A 16,111-nucleotide genomic window follows, 5' to 3' on the forward strand; every position below is an offset into this window, starting at 1 on the left:
TTGTACACTCTCATTAATGGTCAGCGCACCATGAATAAAGATGTTGGAATACGTGCTTAATATGATAAAATCTACAATACTCCCACGTTAAGAAACCTCAAAAGTCTCAAAGTTCGTACAGAAAATTAATTAGTAGATATTATGAGTGTCAAATCGTATTAACAGATCATATTCGTGTTGTGTTAAGATATATATATTAAATTATATGGGTCAACTCTAACCCGATTCGTTAAATTTATCGGGTCAAAATTTCAAACCCTAATACGACCCATTAACATAATGAGTCGAGTCATGTCGTGTCGTGTCAATCCGTTTTGACCAGTTTATATAAATGGGTTGAATAGACTCAAAATTAACTTGTTTGACCTAGTTAAGTTTAGCATAATTTTATATAAATGTTAAAATCACAATATCTATAAAAAAAATATAAAACTAATCATAAGTCTAAAATTACAATAGAAACAATAAAAATATCAAAATTAAAATCTCAACAATTTTACTTTTAAGTAAGGCTATAATTATAATTTTAACTTTCTTAACAGGTCATAATGAGTTATAACGGGTCCCATTTGCATGTTATCAACCTGTTAAGTAATCGTGCCTTAATGGGTCAACCCGTTTTGACCCGAACCCATTAAGACTAAATCGTAACCCGCTTTTTTGGTGTCGTATTCGTGTTGAGTTAACAAGTTATATCACATATTGACACCTCTAGAGGATATCTAGTCTGGAAGTTTGTTTTACGCAAAAGGACTTTAGTTCAAAACCGGGTGTAAATGGATGGAAGTTGGCTTATCAATTAACATATAATTTGTAATGCATGTTTGTGCTTGAAGAAGATAAAAACAAGTTTAGGTAATGTAACACCCCATACCTGTGAGAGTTACTTCCTATGCTTGGCAGGAAGGGAAGTTGTGGATGAACGTTTATAATGTGTGTTATAGACGTGTTTTATAGCCACCGCCTCATGATCACTTACAACCAAAGAGTAAGACAGCTTGGGGGTTTGAGGGAACATCTCCGATGCCTAAGTTAGTGATTGAAGAATAACTCTTTAATACCAAAGAATCAAATGGTTTTTACATATTTGGATTCTCCTCTTATATAGAGCTTTTGAACCGTTCTGTCGTTAAATGATAATGAACATATCTTATTTATTCAAATTCAAACCTGGAGATGAGGATTCATCCTTTAATGAATTTGAATGATAACCGTTTTTATCCTTTGCCACCACCTTTGGATAGCTATCCAGTCGGTATGGGTTATAGGTTGAATTCTCTCAATATCGAACTGGGCTTTAGTCAATGAGGTAGGCTTCGAATTTGAGTAAGGGCCCAGGCCCATGTGGGACTAGCTGGTTGGAATGTCCTCTCCAATGTGTATACATATAGTGTTGCCATGAATCCTAGTGGAACGGAGATGTGTATGGCGTGGAGTTTATAAATAAACTATACCTTGGGTCTCACGGGTTTAGATCAAACGGGTTTGGGCCTTGGAGTAATCGGGTAGGATTCATTTCAAATATTGAGGCCTAAATCTTAGGTAGTGTATTGTCTTAACAAATGGACTTAGAAAATAATTCATGGGCCAATTATCAAATAAATAGATTCTAGTAGGTCCATGAAAGATTAAATGGTTTTTTCCTCATTATCAACTCCGGTAAAATTCCATAATCCACAAAAAATAACTATTGGGCCTATGTGCCTAGTTAAAATTTATACCCAACCTCAATAAGTTATAGCTCGTAGACTTGTCCAAAATGACCCATTAAACTTAAATTAGGCACAATAAAATCATTCATATTTCATCCTTAGCAATATTGGATCGGGTGGTTGTAGGTATTGACAAAGAGCTTTCTCCAAAAGAAATAAGGCCTGATCCTAACTGTGAATCATATATACTATGCAAAGTCTTATAAATGTAACAAGTCTAGGTGCACTTTTACGGTAAGTTTTGAGACTGACGTCTAATAGATATACCAAAAAGGGTCCTTCACTATGCTGCCTAAGCTCCTACTGCTTCACGAGCCCCTATTGCAATCTCACTTTTTTTTAAACATCTTTAAATATTTTAAAAATAACACAAATTAGTAGTAACTTTTTTAAACATTAAAAAGAAGAAAAAAAATTAAAATACACTAGCAGTCAAATACAAAGGATAAACCCAGGAGGCAAACTAGTATTTTCCTCTAAATAAGATATAGGCACAACATACAAAAATGTTACTTCATGAGGGAGACTGATGTTGGATGTTGAAATTATGTAGAAAACATCACAAAATACAGAGGCATTATGAGAAGGACAAAAGACTTGGGGTTCAATTAGAGTAGAAGTAGCAAGAACAAAAGACTGATGAGAATGAGATAATTTGTCATAGGTCAGATATTTGCTAAGTGGATGTGAAGTAATCAACGGAAAAGAACCAACAGCTTGTTGATCAGAGAAATGGGATGATTGCAAACTAGCTTGTTGACAGTGATAGGATTGAAGATATGTGGGAGGATGTCTAGGCCTAGTTGATCGCCTGGGAGGATGAACTTGAGTAGTTGATATCAGTATATATCCCCTTCAATCTACTTGAACCAAAGTCCTCACAAAAAATATCCCAATTCCTGCCACTCGCCCCAAATTTAATTAAAAAATCCGCTACCATATTAGTTTCTCTAAACACATGCTTAAACTGAACATTCATTGAGGATATAAGAGAAAGCGCTTCATCCCAGTAATCCCACAAGTACTAATAATTACAAGTCCTCGAAATAAACCATCCCATCACCACACTCGAATCTGACTTTACCAAAATAGAATGCAAACCTAGTTGTTCACACAGAGAAAGCCCATCAAGCATTGCACTACACTCAACATTTGTAGCCTGACCATACGAATGAGCAAAACCCCCAAAGACCTGCCCATTGGCATCCTGAACCACTCCTCCCCCACTAGCCATCCTAGGATTTCCAAGGGACCCACCATCTACATTGAGCTTTGAGAATTCCTCCGTCGGAGGAGCCTAAGCAATCAACTTCAAACTCTTAGCTTTGGTCGGCACTACGGGATAATTAAGCTCCCGTAACACTCTCAAATCATGCTCCCCCACTACCTTAAACGCTTTCATGGATTCCGAGATATTAACAATAAAACCTTTTACCATCCGAATAATGCCTTTTGACTCAAATCTAGTATCTTCCATCCGTGCCGCACAACGAGCTTTCCAAAGAGCCCAAGAGATCAGTATAGGAATAATACCACGAAGCCAACGAACTTGCGAGACTAGAGAAGCCTGACACCACCATATATTCAAAACATCCGTCCATACTCGAGCTTGAGGTAGATGGATACCAAAAAGAGCAGCAAAGAAATCCCAAACCTGCCTCGGTACCTCCCCATCACAAAGCGCATGATCCAATGTCTTAACCTTATTAGCAACACAACAATGACATTTAGAAACTACCTGAATCCCAAGCTGTTGAATAATGGCATCAACGGGGATAGCATTTTGCCGTGCCCGCCAACATAAAAAAGACATTTTCTTCAGGACATGATCTTGCCAAAGTCACTTCTTCCAGCGACAAATACTGCCTCGGGAATGAATAACTTGCCAAGCCGACTTCGTAGTAAAAACCCCATCAACCGTGTGCTTCCCAACTAGTATATGCTTTCCCCCTCGAACACGAATATTAGATTGAATGATTCTCTGGAACATAGACTCATCAACCAACGGCTGAACCTCATCATATTTCCATCTCACCCCATCCCATAAATCTTGGACAAGCAGTATGTCTTTCCAAAAACAAGAACCCCTTGAACCCATCCCACTTAAGGCAAGCGGCTCCTCACCCACATATTTTTGTCGGAAGAACTCAGACCAAAGAGAGCCACCTATAAGTAGCTTCCAAGCAAACTTCATAAACAAAGATTTTTGAACCTCCGAAAGGTCCCGAATTCCCAATCCACCTTCCTCTACCGGCAAGCAAATACGCCTCCAAGACACCCATTTTCTTTTATTTACCTCCTCACTTGAACCCTAAAGGAAATTAAAAAAAAATTTCTTCAACTTAGCAATAATTCCTTTTGGCAAAGACAACACATACATCAAATGAATGGGCAAACTATTTAGAACATATTTAATAAGTATGAGTTTTGTCGTCAAAAGAGAGTAACTTACACTTCCATCCTGCCAATTTCTATTGCAATTTCTGTAATAAACGCTCAAACATATTCAACCTCTTTCTTCCTACATGAATCGGCATTCCCAAATACACACAAGGCCATGTGCCATTAGAAAATCACGAAATATGCTTCAATTGTAGCCTCCGATCATAAGGAATATTTGAGGAGAAAAAAATAGAAGACTTATTTGGGTTTACCAGCTGCCCCGATAAACTTTCATATTTGTGAATTACCCCCATCAAATTCCAAATAGAGCCCCTTCCACCATTTGCAAAAATCAGCAAATCATCCGCATTTAACAAATGCGAAACCTGTGTACCACCATTTGAATTAAAGTATCTAACTCGCCCCGACTGAAATGCATGATTAAGCATACAAGAGAGCAACTCTTCTGACAATATGAACAAATACGGAGATAGTGGGTCACCTTGGCGAAGTCCATGAAAAGGCTTAAAAAAACCTTTGCATCTACCATTCAGCATGACTGAAAAGCCTAGAGAGGAAATCGAATTAAAAATTAAAGACCTTCATTTTTCTGAGAATCCCAACCGACGTAACCCTTCCAACAAAAAACTCCAACTCACACAATCATACGCTTTAGCCATATAAATTTTCAGCATGACATTTCCCTCTCTAGTCTTCCGATTCATGCGACTCACAAGTTCTTGAGCAATAGACATATTTTCAAAAATACTTCACCCCGGAAGAAACACCGCCTGTTCTACCGAGACAATTGTGTCAATAATCGGTGCCAATCTAAAAACCAAAATTTTAGCCATAATTTTATACGCCACTGAACACAAACTAATAGGTTGAAACTGACCAAATTCCTTTGGCACATCTACTTTCGGAATCAAAACAATATTAGTTGCCCCGAAAAAAGTAGTAAGAGGAGTACCTTCAAAAACTTCCTTGGCCATATCAAGCAGATCTTGCTTTACAATTTCCCTAGTAAGGACAAAGAAACTTGCTGAAAACCCATCAGGCCCAGGACTACTATCCTGGGGTATAGACCACAATGCATATTTAACTTCTTCTATAGAGGGAACCACACACAACAAAGAATTCTCACTCTCAGTAGCTATTGCGGACAACAACTGAAAGCTCTCCTCATGTACTTCCACTGGTGTTGCCGACAACAATTCTTGAAAGAAAACCACTGCCGCATCATGAACATCTTCAGCGGAACTAAGCAATGTTCCATCCCGTAGCTTCATACAATCAATGATTTTGCTCTTTTTTTTAATACGCAAAGGAAGCATGAAAGAAAGCTGAGTTTGAGTCACCTTCAGTTAACCACTTAATACATGATTTATGACAACCTAAAATCTCCTCATGATGAAGCCATTGGAGATGTCGCTGCTTGCACAACAAAAGTTCATTTTCCCGGTCCTGGAAAAACTCAGCACTAAGAATTTCTTCGAGCTCAATGATTCGGGATTCAAGACCTTTTATCTCCACTTCCACTCTCCCAAACATATCAATATTCCACTTTCTCAAAATCTTCTTCAGACATTTTAATTTATAACTCACCCTCACCATAGCACAACCCTCAACCTCTTGATTCCAACATTCCCGGACCAATGGTAAGAACCCTTCATGAGTCCTCCACATGCGTTGAAACCAAAAGTACTAGAGCCCACTCATTCTTTCCCTATCAAAGAAAATCAACATAGGATAATGGTCCAAAGAAGTTCGCAAAAGGTACTCCATACGTGCATCTTGAAACATATTTAGAAACAAAGAATTAACCAAAATCCTATCCAATCAGCCCAAATCCCCCCCCCCCCCCCCCCCTCCCCCCCCAAAAAAAACCACCATTGCACCAAGAAATTTTTTTTCCCCCAACAGGCAACTATAAAAGCCCACAATCATGAATACATATATTAAACTCCTCTTTTGCCCGAGAATTACTCAACAAGCCTCCCCCATTTTCCTCGTCACAACGAATAATATTAAATCTCCCCCAACAAAAAAGGGCCAAACGACCGCATCGAGAGCACACAAGTGCTCCCACAACTCCCTACGCTTCCTCTGAAAATAGCTAGCATAAATGAAAGAAACCAAGACACGCACACTACCTTTAACGAACCAACCAGACAATACTTGATTTGACATGGAAATGAAATCAAACTCCAGACTAGCATTCCAAAACATCCATACTTTACCCCTACTGTAGCATTATTCACAAAATTCAGCATGTGTAACCACCTAGCCCAACGTCGACATTTATTAGAAGAAAGAAAAGGCTCTAATAAGGCCACCACCTGTGGCCTACTTTTATTCATAGGGCGCCGAAGTCTACCATTTGATGAACAAATACCTCTAATATTCCATATAAGAATTTGCATAAAGATTTTTTTTTTTTTTTTGTAACGAGTCCTCTCTAGGACTACCAACTTTTTCTTCTTCTTGACGCCTCGTAATTTGTTCAAAGGGACATTCAACTCCAAATCAGAATCAAAACACTTACTTACAAAATCCACAACGTCTTCTTCAGGTTCTCCCTTAGACAAAGAACACCACTTGTTAATACCCCCATCTTTGATTTCCACCATTGCCAATCGTGACAACTCAAATTTGAATGCCTCATCCACTAATTTCAGTGAACTACGTGGCGTCTCTTTCACAACCTCCACAACCTCTTGCGATTCCTCAGTATCCAAAACCTCTTCCTACAGTTCAAACTAGCTGACCGAGCCTTTTTTATTCTCATGAAAATTACTCTCTGTAGCATCACGGCCCCTCGATAAAGCAGTAATAGCACCTGTGAACCTGCCACCATCAAGTTCCTCCTCAAATTGTCTCCTAGTAAGAGCCTTGCCATTTAAATCCACATAAAAAACCTCCATTGCTGCCAACTCCACTGCACACCAACACTGATTTATCCCGCTCAGAATATTTGCCCGACGACTGACAGAAAAAATCTCCTTTTCAATTCTCACCTCAGGTGCCACGGCCTCTAGATTTTTATTTCCAACCACCTTCCACTGGGCCTCTGCTTTCTCGCGTCCCCCCTTCATTCGCACCATGCCCAACTCCATTTTTATCAAGCTGGTTCCACCGACTACACTTGCCCTCCTCATATCCCTGTTTTCGACATAACCCGCAGTACAGAGGAAGAGAATAAAAAATTACTTCCTGATAATGGCTGCTCTCATGCCCTGGAACCCCAAGCTAGAAACCCATGTTCAAAGGTTTGGAGACATCAACTCAACGCAAATGCGTGCCACCTCAAGCCGTGTCACACACACCGTCGCATTATCCCGTTTCAAAAACCGACCAAAACCCCCACCAATCGACCTCAACATAGACTCATGAATGTAATTAGGAGGGAGCCCCGAAAGAGATAACCACACTGGAACCAGAGGGGAGTATTCTTCTTCTACAAAATCTGGTGTCCAATGGAACACTCTATAAGGTGCCCCTGCAATTTCAAAATTCCCTCAAGCCATCACTGCAATGAAATCTTCCTCATTGGATAATCGGACGAACACATTTCGAGGATTCCTCAACTGCCCCACAACAGGCAAGACGCATAGCCCCCGATGGGATTTAATGAAGCCCTGAACGTGATCAAGTGATGGCCTCCTATGCAAGAACTTTAGCACAACAGAGAACCAAAATGGTTCTACCAAGAGTTTCACTTATGATCTGGAAAAGATGAAGAACATCTCCCCATCTGAAAATTTTGGTTCCATGAAGGGGATTTCAACCTCCGGTAGAACTTGAGGCCGATCCATCGCTACATCCACAAATCCCTTACCAAAACCAGTCCTCAGTGAGCCTTCTACTTTGAGATCCCGATTCGTAGTCCTCTGCTGCTCCAGCCCTTTTGAACCACCATTTGGCCTGCTCCCTTATGCCACGAGACTTGCGGCAGTGACCATCTCTGCCCTAATCGCCATACAAAGTCGAGAGAATTTTTGGGGCTCCACATCAGCATTTTACTGCTGCTGCTCAGCAGATTGTATAAAAATCTTTGTTAATAGATGGTAAATGATCCATCATCAAAATCTGACCCCTTACAGTATCAAAAGCATCTATAAGTCCCATCAGAAATGTCATCACATAATTTTGATGATGATAAGCAGCAAAAGTTTTGGAAGAATTACATGTGCAACCTTTACAAAGAAAGACAAGCAAGGGTTGATAATTCAAGAATTCATCCCAAAGTACCTTTAAATTTGTGAAATAGGTGCTAACATCATTCTGTTCTTGTCGTAGGGTAGAGATTGTAGTTTGCAATTCAAAGATTCGAGGTCCATTCCCTTGTGAAAATCTCTCCTTCAACTCCAGCCACATTGCATGAGAAGGATGAACATAGATGACACTTGAGCAATCTTTGGTGACATAGAATTGAGAAGCCAGGAAAGAACAATTGTGTCACATTTACTCCTTGGAGAAAACAGAGAATTATCCGTATCTTGAACTGGAATGGAGCCATCAATGAAATCGAGTTTATTGCGTGCCTTCGAGGAAAGGAACGTAGATTACGACTAGGAATGGTAGTTGCTATTGTTCAATTTCTCACTAACTAAAAGAACACCAGTATGATCAGCATTAGTGAGAAAGTAAGGGCTACGTGGATCAGATTCGACATTATCAACGGAAGAATTGGAAGGAACATGATCAGCCATGATTGAAGGGAAATCAGAGAGAATACCACCTAATTTCTTCTGATACCATATCAAGAACTCTAATTTCCAGAGAAAAGGAAATGATACATTCGTATTACTGAATTGTGTTTACTGAAGGTTACAAAGTTGCTTTATATACAAAACTAAACTCAACTCTCATTGGCTAATATATTAATAGAAAGATAACTAACCTTTCTATATACACGTGTAAAAGGAGAGAGTCTATGTATTCTAAGTCTTAATAAAGTTCGTATTTCTCTGTCATGGCATGCATCTTTTTATTTCTGCAGTTTCTTATCTGTCCTTTGATTTCAAAGGACTGAAAAATCCCGCTACAACTACAAGATTTACCAAATTTCTTAGCTTCTTGTTCTTTCCTTACCATTCAGTTAGTCCAGTAATGTTTTTCACTGTATCAAGTCGTGCCATCGAGAAGATGATTGGTTTATTCTTGTCTGCAAAATATCCTCTGTTCCAGGCATACATTAGCTATAGAGTTAAACTACTATGATGATACTTTTAGTACATAACGGAAAGGCTACAAGAAGCTTTAGATTTACACGTTCACATTTTTGCCGTCCTAACTGTATAGTAGTTCTTCAATGGCCGGGTGGAAAGAAGTTAGCCGCCTCTGTGTCTCCGTGTACGGAAGTAGACAGACTGATCAACCCCAGGGGCAGCAATGTTGAACTTTAGATCATAGACATTGATGCCCGAGACTACTCGATAAAGTCCAGTCATGGTAAATGCTGTATTTGTTTCATACTGTCTGGGTCTATCCTTGCTGGAGAATAAACATATCGTGAGTTAACATCATTTCAGTTGATGTTTGTTGCATGGTTGTATTCAAGATAATTATTTATTTAGAAGCCCACCTTCCGACTATTTCTTGATATGTGCTTGTTACGATGAAATCGGCTGCATTCATTGAAATTATGTTGGCTGTGAACTGACATGAAAAGTGGTACTTGGGGGTCTAATTCCTTCCATTTCGCATCTGAATCTTCATACTTGTTTTTCTCTAAAGTATGAGCAATAGTTCCCTGGGTTATTAAAACGCCAAAGTTCACATTTAGAGTAATAAATAGATTAAAATAAAATGTTTATAAGCAATTCAAGAGGACGGATTAGACCCATGTTATTCCAAGTTTCTAGCCATCAAAGACGCGACCAAGTTTCCATCACTATAGTTCCCAATGATGAGGTCCGGTTTGCATTCCATGTGTTCAAGAATCTCAACAGTAGCATCCTAGTGATGGGAGAAGAAAAGGGAAAAAACTAGAATAAGAAAACTGTTTTGAAAAAGAAACTGACAAAAAATGCTAGATAAAAGCAAATGCCTGGGCAAATCTCTCAAGGTAAGGGTAGATATCAAAATGGGAAAGCTAATGGCGTACAATCCCATTCTGTGTCCTAAATGGGACTCTCAAGTATGTGAGAGACTGAGAGTACTTAGTGTTGGCAATAGGCTCCAACTCCTGGTTGCACTTGGTCCCTCGACCATCAGGTATAAGTCTTGTTACCTGTAAAATGGAGTTAAATGCATAACTTATCCTGATCCTTGCTAACCTTAAACTGCTTAAGAATTATTTCTTAAAATCCTTTGTTAATAGCTCACCACAAGAATCTGAGGCTTCACAACAAGACCATGTTGCTTGATCCCTAGGAGCAATTCTTCCTCTAAAGCTCTTACTTGATCAAAGAATGTATACCGCCTAATTGTGAATTATCAAAAGGTGAGCTTAGCAAGATTGTACAATAATATTATTCAATCTTTTTGGTGGTGTTTATAATTATTTTTATCATTATTGTTGTTATTGATTAATGATGCTTGAATGCATTATTTACCTGGCCGCCAATATCAGGCAATCCGAGGACATCTGACTACCCAAAGCAGCCATGAGGGGAGATGATCACAATGCTGAATATGTCGGGAAGCCTGCTGAAGAGAACCTCCAACTTTGCGGGTTATGGTACTTGGAGTACCTCAGAAAGCATCCTAACATTCTCCTGAACACTTTCTGCAGTGTTCCCCCACCCTCTCTCAAAGCCCCACTCCTTACAAGAAGGCAAAATACAAAAAAAGCGTGTACTATCCAATATCCACCTATCATGGACTTTGTGTCAAAACAGGTTTTGCTTTCAATGAGGGTCATAAACATAAAATAATAGTCACCTCTGCTCAAAATTAAGAAATGGTATCTCTTTGGGGATTGCAGAGACAAACACTTCAGCTACAATCAGGGCACTTTGTAGCTTAGCGACTGTATCCAAAGTTGCATTTATTATAAGATCCTGCTAAATTGGAACAACATCGATTATTTGTGTATCCAAAGTATGATACAAGAAATTACTTTCTTCCATTCTCGGTGTGCCTATCCAAAGTATGACTGCATTTATACCTCTTCTTTATAATTTAGGTCTTGTGAGTGCTCGAGTAGTGGCTTTGCACTCTCAGGATTCCCTTACAGCCTTGACGTCATGAACTTCGAGATGAAGCTGACACCATTTCCGATAGAAGAAGTAAGGGTCAGGCGAGGAGTGGATAAGTCAAGGACTCCAAAATCTATCTCCTAGGCATTTTCATCATTCGCCCTGCACATCATATCTCATATAGCAATTTTTTTTAGCAACAAGATCAAGTACCAAGTTCAGAGTGAAAAAACTCAAAACCTACACAACAAGATCAGTTTTCATCGAAGATCACTTCTTTGAATCTCAAGTATTCCGAAGCAGTGATAGCGTCTACTGACAAGTCCTCAGAGTTCACCTTAAAAATTCCCAGAATCCAGGATTTGGTCTTATGGCAAGAGCAACATATGGTGGAACAACTGCCTCCTGCATAGTACTTTGAAGATGGATAAGAGTTAGTCCCTCATACACAATTGTGCATGCACATGCAAGAGGTACTAAATGAGCACCTGGGTGGAACACAGGATGTAACCAAGTAAGCCCTCCAAAACCTCTCTTGAGTCTCCTTTGTTGTGAAATACTATGCAAAGCACACACACCAACGATGGCAAATAAAGTAAAAGTAACACAATCAAGAACACAACATACAATATACGTGGTTCGGCAAATTGCCTATGTCCACAGGAGCTGCAGAAATCTTATTAACCAGAGGAGATTACAATCATTCAATCTTAACTCACACTCTCTTGGGCTTTTTGCTATCTCACACAATATACACTCACTAGACAATTGTTATCTCTGAAAATATGTTTAAGGCCGTCCAACACAAGTATAATATGATGTATTTATAGTAAATGGCGCTGGAAACCCTAATATGGGAAAAACTACGCACTTAGCTCTAGCAGAGTGTCGAGCGCGACTCGAGCGAACAGCCAAATGAATATTGGCTCGAGCGAAGTGTCGAGCAAGGGTCGAGCGAACACTAGGGTTTGTGTCTCGCTCGAGCGGAGTGTTGAGCAGGACTCGAGCAAACTCTCTCTGACTTGCCTTTGCTCGAGCGGTATGTCGAGCGAACATTGGCTGGAGCCAACTGTCAATCCAACTTTCAGCAAACACTTTTTCAGCTCCAAAACCAATCTCCACATATACCCAACATCCTTATCTTCTATTAATTTATTCAATTCCTCCAGTAAGTTCTGGGATTTTATTACCCTTTTTGCCTGTTGCAACTTTTCTTTGCAAATATAATAAATGGAATGTTGATTTTTGCTTGTAAAAATTGGTTTTATGGAGAAAAGTAATCCAAATATTGCCTCAAAAAACATCTTTTTATATGATAGTTGCCCTTCCTCAATGCATCCGGTATGCTATCATCATGGCCCTACATCAATGCATCCGACATACTATCTGCAATTAAATATGATCAGTTGTCTGTTGAGAACTTACTTGGAAGAAATAAACACAATGTACTCTTGGAAACATAAAGGTTTAGAACTGAGATAGTGGTTTTTGTTTGTTGTTCTGTGACTTGATTTAGTTATGGAGAAGTAGTATGAAGAGTGAAAGATTTGGCAAGCTGAAGACATGGGAGGAGGAGGATAACGAGCATTCTTTGGTTCCATTTGTCTGGAAGGAAGAGACTGAAAGCAAGATTTAAGAAACTTGCCATTAGTAGAAGCAAATTCAGATATACCTTTTATGGCAATAACTATGAAAGTTGAGGGAAAGAAAGTTGGAATCTCTAGTTGTCCTTTGTGAGAGTTTAATAATTTTTTTTTTCTTTTCTTCTTCCTAATCAGAATAAATATAGGCGCACACCCACACTGATCCTTTAGCACATTGCCCATAAAAAAAGATCCTCTATTACATTATTTCTACATAGTTGCATTCTCTCCTACAATTTTTTGTCTTTGTTGCTCATTTCCAACCTTCGATCAACACTCTTTATTCAAAACTATCAGAACTAATATATCATACTCACAAACTTTCGAAACTATAAGATAATGTGTGATTATGTACTATGCCTACTGTGCAGGAAGTGATGATGCTCTTTATGGGGTATACCTGCGAACAGTAGTCGTGGCCCAAATGGTTTTGGCAGGTCAAGCTTTTTCATGGCTTGCTGGGAAATCATTAGAGAAGATTTGCTTCAAGCTGCTCATGAGGTTCTTTTAGGGTCAGAAACTTCCACTCTCTTTTTCCTCTTCTTTTATAGTCTCAATTCCTATAGACAAGAATCCTTCTTTTTCTAAGTTTAGACCGATAAAAGAGTTATACAATATATCTAGTGTGGAAGTTTTTTGAAGTTATATATATATATATATATATATATATATATATATATATATATATATATATATATATATATATGGTGAATAGAGTTGCCCCTTTCTAGGTGCAAGGAACTTTTATTAAAGGTTGCTGTATCTTTGATAATATAGCTCTTGCTCATGAATTCGCTCTTAGTTTCAATAAAAAGTAAAAAGGATGCAATTTGATGGTTAAAATGGATATGGAAAAAGCTTATGGTAGACTTGAATGGAGATTTTTATGGATATGTTTGGCCTTTGGTTTTTCTTTTATACACTGATGACATTGCTATCTTCCTTAATCAATCCAATAAATCCTTGAAGGCTTTATCTGAAGTATTGAGTAAGTGGAAGGAAAAAATGCTTTTGTTTCTAGGAAACATATTATGCTGGATGAAACTAGATTTTTAGGGATATTTTGTTTCCTTTTACATATCTTGATGTACCTATTCTCATTAAAAGGAACAATGTTGGAGCTTCTGTAAGGGAAATTAAGGAATAAGCTTGCTGGTTGGAAGTCAAAGTTGTCTAATGGGGGAAAATTGGTCTTGATTAAGCATGTTTTATCAAGCATGCCAAGTTTTACCCACCAAGATCTTCGGATATAGTGAAACTAAGCAATAGTGTAGTGGTCTTAAGATTCAGCTCTTTTAAATGTACATGTCATTCATCCATCTCAAACATGCTGAAGCTCTAACTCCAAATCTACCTTTGGATCATCATAGTCCTTCACCACCTTATCTGGAACAGGTCCCTTGAAAATTAAGACATGTTACATCAGTGCACATGTTGTACAGGTCCCTAAACCCAAAACTTGAGATCAATAGAGTTGAGTTCCCATAATCCCAACCAACCAACATGACCAATATTGTCAGTACATATGCAACCCCACGAGTAGGTTCATGGCAAGTTTTTAACATCATATATGAAACAAATGACAACACCTGATTTCAATGGCAAATACCAAATAAAGTCTTAGGCTACGTTTGGATAGTGAGAATACCTGAGAAGTGTTGAGAATATTTGTGAATAATAGTGAAAAAGTAATAATAGAATAATGAATAGTAGGTAAAAAGTAATGAATAGTAAAAGAAGTAGGTGAAAAGTAATAATAAAGTAAAGAATAGTAATGAGAGTACTTGAGGTACTCTTTGTATCCATACGTAGCCTTAAAGACCAGAGAGAACAAACAAAAATGAAAGGAAAAACTTTGTTTATTCCCAATACTGCACAGGGAAATGTTTTAACATCATATATGAAACAAATGACAACACCTTTTTAATTTTTATTTTGATTTTATTCTTTTTAAACTTGTTGAATCCTTCTACTCATCATCCATATACCACACATTTGGTAAAAGAAAAAAATAAAATAAATGTGTGGAGTGTGGTGTGTGGGGATGATGAATATAATTTTTCTCAATGACAAATACGGAATCAAGTCTTAAAGACCAGAGAGAACAAATAAAACTGAAAGGAAAAACTCACCTGAAATTCCAAAGAAATAGTAGCAACAGGGGTAGTCGATTTAACAAAGATATCCCAAGTAAAAGAAATAAAAGCAACAGGGGCTGGCAGGCCACTTGGTCTGCAGATGCTAAACCTAGAAATGGCTGTATATGTTGAATGGAGCTGACAGGTTTTGACAAATATTGATGAAGCCGGAGTTGTTTCTTCCCACCACTGCACAAGTGCTTCCATGTTCTCTAAACGCTACACCATACAAAACTTCAGTATCTATTCCTATCTGGTTGGAAAATGAAAATGAAACCAAGTAAAAGCTCGAACTAATTTAAAGAAGTGATTTTTTAAATCTTGATATTCTTTGTGGATCACAAAAGCAATGCAAATAATCATTCAATGCAATAATATTCTTCACAATCAATGTGGTTGTTCTCTTTCTCAATACACATGCAACCTGAATAGATTAAGGGAATTTTAACATCAAACATTAACCAAATGACCACCCTTTATTTCATTGGCAAAGACTAAAACAGGGCAATGGAAAAAAAAGAAAAAGAAAAGGCACGGAGTCCTTTGAATCATCGTAGTCCTTCTCCACTTGATCTGGAAGTTTGATGCCCCAAGTTTAAGAATATCAGGTGATTGTTTTCATAAACTTAAGTAGCAATCCAAGAAAATCATCTGAGAAAAGAACAGAGATTATTAAAATCTACAGAGGAAGTCCGTCATGGTGTCCCTAAATCCAAATTTTAGTTGCTTGGCAACGGTTTATTTATGTGTACTTTAGAGTATAGTTCTATGATAAAGTCTATATTGTTGTTCCTTTTTTACTTTTTGAAAAAGTCCATTATCAAATCGATGCATAGAGGACACTATCAAAACATAAATTTTAAAATTTAAATATTACGAATTAAATCTTTTCATTTAAGTGATGTAAATGGTGTGCTTTACAGACTAGCTAGAGAATATAATAACTTTTTTTTTTTTTTTTTAGAAAGTAACGGGAAAAAATAATACGCTTAGAGGAGGAACAAAATTAGAATTTGATCTTATAAATTAAATTATATCATGTGGATGATATATGATTTAAAGATTTAAATAAAATTGTTCTTCCCAAA

The 16,111-nt window shown here is 37.9% G+C and overlaps 1 pseudogene; it reads right to left on the reverse strand.

The window, feature by feature from the left end:
• Positions 1 to 9,047: 9,047 nt before the first annotated feature.
• LOC121244213 lies at positions 9,048 to 13,337 on the reverse strand (annotated as a pseudogene).
• Positions 13,338 to 16,111: the final 2,774 nt, after the last annotated feature.

This window comes from Juglans microcarpa x Juglans regia, chromosome 8S (genome assembly GCF_004785595.1).
Source record: "Juglans microcarpa x Juglans regia isolate MS1-56 chromosome 8S, Jm3101_v1.0, whole genome shotgun sequence".
Classification (NCBI taxonomy): domain Eukaryota; kingdom Viridiplantae; phylum Streptophyta; class Magnoliopsida; order Fagales; family Juglandaceae; genus Juglans; species Juglans microcarpa x Juglans regia.